Below are 6,480 nucleotides of genomic sequence, written 5' to 3'. Positions count from 1 at the left end.
GGAGGCTATTACCACCTCTGAATAAAGCGTGTCTACTCTCCTAAGGGTGTCTTCCATCCTCTTCCACCTGCTGAACCCCTAATTTCTTTCCTGGGTCAGGACGCCCAGGAGATACACTTTCAAAACAGATTTTGTAAATGGATCTAAATTTAGATCATGGCTTTCCTCTTTTCCTGAATGTGCCTATGCACAAATTACTTAACCTCTTTAAAATCCTTTGATTCTCCATATATCAACTAAATGGGCACTTCTGTTTTTTCACTTGTCTTTACAGACATTAAAAAAGCCAACAAATATAGAGAACCGAGTTTTGGTGGTGTTATTTTTCCCTCTCAGTTTTAATCATCTAAAAGTTTTTAGACAGAATTGGTATCATCACTGCATGTATGATACTAAAGTGGATGGAAGTAGTAAGGAGAGATGAGAAACTAAGAGAAACAGTGAAATGATCATTTTAAAACAGGCTTTAAAAGCATCTGTAATCAATTAATTTTCTTATTTCAAAAGATGTTTTAGGTTTTGATCTTACCCAGGACTTGCAGTATTTTGGTATTTATTATTTCTCCAATCTTGTCTCTGAAGAGCAATTACCCATCCGGCCATCACCTTTACAGGAATAAGCACAACTTCTGCAACTTTCAATAGGGACCTTTAAGTTTTGCCTTTGAATGAAGCAAATAATGATAAACTCTAAATGTCAAAAGGTCCTTTGAAACATACTTGATGCAGCTATTTAAAATTGTAATTCAGAGGTATTCCTTTGTAAATATTTCATAGCTCTAAAGTATCAGCAATATAACTGCACTTAAAATGGACCATGGATACTTATTGTCAAACTGGAGGAACATCAATCTTCAGCTGCTTCCAAGTAATGGATCTTTTTGATATATTGTTACCAGCTAGTTACTCCCAAATGTGGACTGGATTTTATAAATATTATGTGAGTATTTTGTGAATCAAGGGCATTGGGAGCTGTGGTGAAAAGATACAAGTATTCTCCTAGTACTGTAACTATAGTTCTACTGGTCTTTGATTGTCAATACAAAGATACAAAAGAGAATTAGAAAAAAAAAAAAAAGGGGGGAGGAAGATAAAATAAACCAAAGTGAAAGTGAGAGATGCTACCAAGTATATTCCCCAGGCGGGGCGCAGTGTCCCATGCCTGTAATCCCAGAATTTGGGAGGCTGAGACAGGAGGATTGTGAGTTCAAAGCCAGCCTCAACAATGGCCAGGTTCTAAGCAACTCAGTGAGACCTTGTCTCGAAATAAAATATAAAATAGGGCTGGAGGATGTGGCTCCTTCATTGAGAAAAGATGAGGAAAGACCTTTGGCCCAGAAGATTATACAGATATCAATTAAATACATGGAATATTTAACATCATTAAATATTAGGAAAAGACAAATGAAAATATAATGAGATGTCACAACATGGCTATCAGAATTGCTGAAATAGAAACAAAAAAAAAAAGAAGAAGAAGAAAGAAAGAAATCACAGGACTCTAACCCTAGCAGGACAGAGAGAAGCTAGATCACTTAAACATTATTGATGTGAATATGAACTAACATAACCAGTCTGGAAAACACATGGTTTGCTAAAAAGCTACCCATCTGATCCCAACACTGCACTCCTAAACATTTACTGCAGATAAATGAAGACTTATGTTCACAGAAAAATATGTGCTCAAATGCTTACAGGAGCTTTTTATTCCTAAAAGCCCAACTGATAGCTTCATACCATGGCATACTAACTCACTGACAAAAAGAAACATATAAAACACTTGGACACATCTGCAAAATACTATGCTGAGTGCAAAAAGCAAATTCCAAAAGTTTGCATATTGTATAATTTCATTTGCATAATGTTCTTAATATGACAAAATAGATATGGAGAACAGATTAGTTCTTGTCAGGGGTTAAACAGAGAGTAGGAGTGTGAAGAAAGTGGGGGAGACTACCATAGGGCAACATGAGGTACTGTTCTGGTGAAAGAAATGTTCTGAATCTTCACTGTATCAATGCCAATAGTCTTCATGTTGCTGTACAGTTTTCACAAAGTTACCTTAGGGAAAAACTAGAAAATAATTGGATCTGTCTGTATTATTTATTTTAACTATATCTAAATTTGTATTTCTCTCAAAATAAAAGTTTTAATTAAAAAAAGAAAAAAAAAACACAATTCCGTTAAGGGCTGGGAATATAACTCAGTGGAGCACTTGCCTCACAGGTGTGAGTTCCATTCACAGTACCAATAAATTTTATATATATATATATATATAAAGAACTACAAACCACAAAAAGACTAAATAAAAACTTTTCAAAAATGCAAAGAAGTACAAAGAATAAACTTGTGGCCAGGTGTGGACAAACTTTTTTCTCATTTGTTTACTCTCGGAAAGAAGAGGCCTGCAAAAATTCTTATAGCATAAATCATTTCACAAAAGAGAAGTAATAGCTTCTCACTCTTTTGGATAAGATCAAGCATGGTAGCTGCTTTTTTTTTTAATCAGTTTAATATATTCTCCATTTGAAAGGGCTATATTAAATGGGCTTTTGAAACTAGGGAATGAATAGGAATTTGTTCTGTTCATTTCATACATTGTCCTGGTTTTGCAGTATTTCCAGGAGCAGTATCCCCCAAGGGATGGGGAGGAGGAGGAAAAGGATGAGGATTAATCAACATGTGGAACTCAGGATGCATACAGCAGGTGGGATGGGGGTCCTTGGATCAGTGGGCAGTAATGACTGACTGAAGGAATGTTCATAAACTCAAATCATGCAATGTATTTGGCAACTTATTTTTCCACCAGGGTTGGCCAAATCAGGCCATATAATTTCCTGTACCAAATACCAATTTCTTTCAAAAATCTCATCACTCATCTAGTAATTTCTTTAACACCTCTTCACCTCCTAGAAAATTCTCCTAAATGTTCTCTGGCAGTGTTATTTAATAACACTTCATTATGACAAGTGATCTTGAATATTTTACCTTAAGAATCTCATAGAGATTGGAAATACTAGTTCCTATGATTATAATCCCATCTTCAATCTGGCAGAAAGTTCTACTCCCCACCCCCCCAGCAAACCTAAATACTCTTTCAATCCCATTACTGTTCCATATCTAGATTTTCTTTCATTGTGACAGATAAACTGATTAAGAAAGTGGAGGGGCTTGTTTTGGAATAATTACTAAAGAGCAATTCTGCAAATTTTCATATAAAAAATTATGAAAACAAAAATGTTAAGAATTTGCCATGTGAGTATGTCTTTGAAATGAGTGAAGAGCTTAACTATATTCAAAAAACAGCAAACACACTTCATTTTTAGGAGACAGATTTTCCTGAGTCCAGCACAGGTAACATCTGCTGACTTTCTCTAAGATATACTGATTTCAAGGCATTTTTATTCTTTACCAGGTAGTTTTAATCATGATAAACATTCACTTAGAAAGCATAAATAATTGTACAATAACATTGCAGTTTGTTATTAACTGAAGGTATAACCAGGTGCTATCATGTCATTTGACATCATCTGTTTTATGGTTTTTCATTTACAGGCAGTGACAGAGTCATTAATTTTTGCAAGTGAAATAGTGAAACTTTTTCAAGTATCTTAATAATTCCTTATGTTGAAATATTAAGTGTAGATTCTCCTCAGAGCATTATCATCTTGTGTTTCTCTTTGCTCCTCTAAACAGTATATTTATTAGGAAATAATTAGGCATTACTTATCAAAGTAATGGGTAGGGTGCTTAGACAGAGAGAGGGTCAATGATTCTCTATGGTCTCACAGCTATTACCAGAATTGGGCTGAAAACAACAACCTTACATGGAGGAGAGGGAAGGGAACTGGCCTTTATTGATTATCTATCATAGGCCACATGCTATAATAGACTCTGGAACCAAAATTTTATCTATTTTTTTCAAGGCAAAAATACACAGAGCTAGTGTGGCATCCTCATGAATGTCCTAAATAAAGACTTTGAGACTTGGAGGAACAAATCGATTAACTAGAAATCTACACTGGAAACTGGGATAAAAATTTACATCTTCTGATGCCAGATGATGTTGACAATATACATGATGGCATTGATCCCATACCTAGCTGTGGACAAAAATAATATAATCTAATAAATACTGAATATTTGTTATGTGGCAAACATTAAGTATTGGTTTTGGAGATTTTGTTGTTGGTGGTGGTGGTGGTCTTTGTTTTTTGTTGTTGTTTGGTTTTCTGCAATATATTGTTTGTTGTTCTTTTGTTTTCTTTGTCTGTTTTGTGCTGCTGGAGCTCAACCCCAGCACCTAGTGCATGGTAGTCAAGAATTGAACCATGAACAACATCCGTGCTCTCTACAAACAAATTTGTTCTTCTTCAGATAATAGGGCTGCTGCAATAAGCATCCTCCCTATCACTATATTTTATTATTTTTATAGGCACTGGCAGAGGAAAGCTTCTTCCCTCTCTGATCATGCAATTGTTAGTTTGGGATTAGGCAGCAAGCATTCTTATATTATGGGGAATTTTATCTTATAGAACAAAGAAAGCATTCAGAGAAAACACATTTACAAGAGGCTTTTTGGTTTAAAAGTCTTATTTCCAAAGATTCCTGCAAGCATGACATATAGATTTACTGCTGTTCAGGCTAAAGTTTTGGGGTGTCAATCAATTACAGTGCTTCTCACTTTCTTGTTCTGTCTTAGCAATCTTTATTTTATTCTTTCACTTTAAGATACCTATAACAATAAAAGAGAGTTTTCCATATATGATTATATTTGATATTCAAACTGAACTTGAGATATTACATTCACTATCCATTCAGTATTTTGATATTTTGGGGGGTGTTTCTAAATGGTAATTACAATTGAATTAATAGATCTATTTCATATTTGAAACAAAGTAAAGTCAAACAAATAAATACAGAAGAAAGTTAACCATAAAGGTAAATTTTACTGTATATTAACCAAATGTGTTAATCAGGGAAAATTCCAACTTAACATTAGAATTTTAATTTAGGAAGACTAAGGATATTTTTTCAACATAGTTACATAAACAACTGATAAAATCTAATATCCAATAATCACTTCCATATAGGTAAAGAACAGACCAGGTAAAATTATAAACGTCTGTTAGCATACAAAAATCTTCTATTTAAGAACTTAGAGAACTAGTAAATTACTAAACTGAAATACAAAGAGCTAAGATTGTGGAGAAAGATGTATTACAGATATCAACTGATCTTCTGAAGTAACTGTTCTCCTGGGTATATTTGTTTGCTCTGGACTTTTATTTAAAGTTGAAAACCCAGGATTTATCTGGGCATGAGGAAACTGATAGGGGAGAACTTTCACATTGAGTATTTGAGAATTGATTGTATTTTCACATGCTCAATTACCATTCTTCCCAAGGTAAAAGCCTACAAAGTTTAGTTGAAAAGTTCTTAAAAATAGAACAGAATTTTTGGCTATACATTGGCCAACTATGAATTGATGTATTTCATTATAGCCAGGTCATTGAGTAAGGATCAATGGAGAAAACTAATTACCTTTTATGTATCAGCAAAAAGAATAAATAAAAATTAGAACACAAAATAAAATTAAAGTGGAATCACAAAACATCAAACAAATATGAGTAAATCAACAAAAACTTGCAGGTCTCTAGAAAATTAAAAATATTTTTGACAATTTGTAAAGAAGATCTAAATACAGAAATATTATACAAAAGGCATATTTCCTTGGTATATAATTCAACTGACATAAAAATCCTGGCAGTTTGGAAATGGGCAATATCATTCTAAAATATTTCTAATAATTTAAAGAATCAAGAGTATCCTAAGCAATCTTGAAGAAAAATAACTCATCTACAGGATTACTAGATATCAAAATCATTGAAATGGAATTAAAGTAAAATGTTGTCAACACAGGAGAAGACAGTAGGAACCAAAAAGAAGGTTCAGAAGGAGACTCAAATATGTGATTTTTTGACATAAGTAATGGATCTTTATTAAGTGATATTTGATGGAATTTAATAATAGACATGAAATTTAAATTTTCATTCATATCTATGGTAGGCAGAAAATAAATGTTCAATGATGCCAGTGTCCTACTTCCTAAACCTCAGTATGCCTTACCTTACATAAAAAAAGGAAAATTAAAGTTGCTGATTAAATTCAGTTTGTTTAAAATGGAGACATGCTGTGTGATCTGGTTGGGCCCAATGTAATCCTAAGGGTTCATAAAAGTGGAAGGATAGAGAGTGATTTAATACAAGGACATGGGTTGCCTTTGTTGAAGATGGAAGGTGTCAAGAACCAATAAATGAAGATAGATTCTAGTTTCTGGAAAAGACAAGGGAATAGATTCCCATCAGTGAAACCAGAAAATAATTAAGTGATGTTGACATGCTGCTTTTAGTCCAGTGAGATCTGTGTTAGATTTCTGACCTATGGAACTTGTAAAATAATAAATTTGTGTTGTTTTAA

The 6,480-nt window shown here is 33.4% G+C and overlaps 1 non-coding gene across 1 annotated transcript; it reads left to right on the top strand.

The window, feature by feature from the left end:
• The first annotated feature begins 2,450 nt into the window (after nt 1-2,450).
• Nucleotides 2,451-2,640, top strand: LOC125612236. Its single transcript, XR_007342566.1, has one exon. It is a non-coding gene; the product is annotated as a U2 spliceosomal RNA (small nuclear RNA).
• Nucleotides 2,641-6,480: the final 3,840 nt, after the last annotated feature.

This window comes from Marmota marmota, unplaced genomic scaffold (assembly GCF_001458135.2).
Source record: "Marmota marmota marmota unplaced genomic scaffold, marMar, whole genome shotgun sequence".
NCBI lineage: Eukaryota > Metazoa > Chordata > Mammalia > Rodentia > Sciuridae > Marmota > Marmota marmota.
This window is presented reverse-complemented; position numbering and strand designations above follow the sequence as displayed.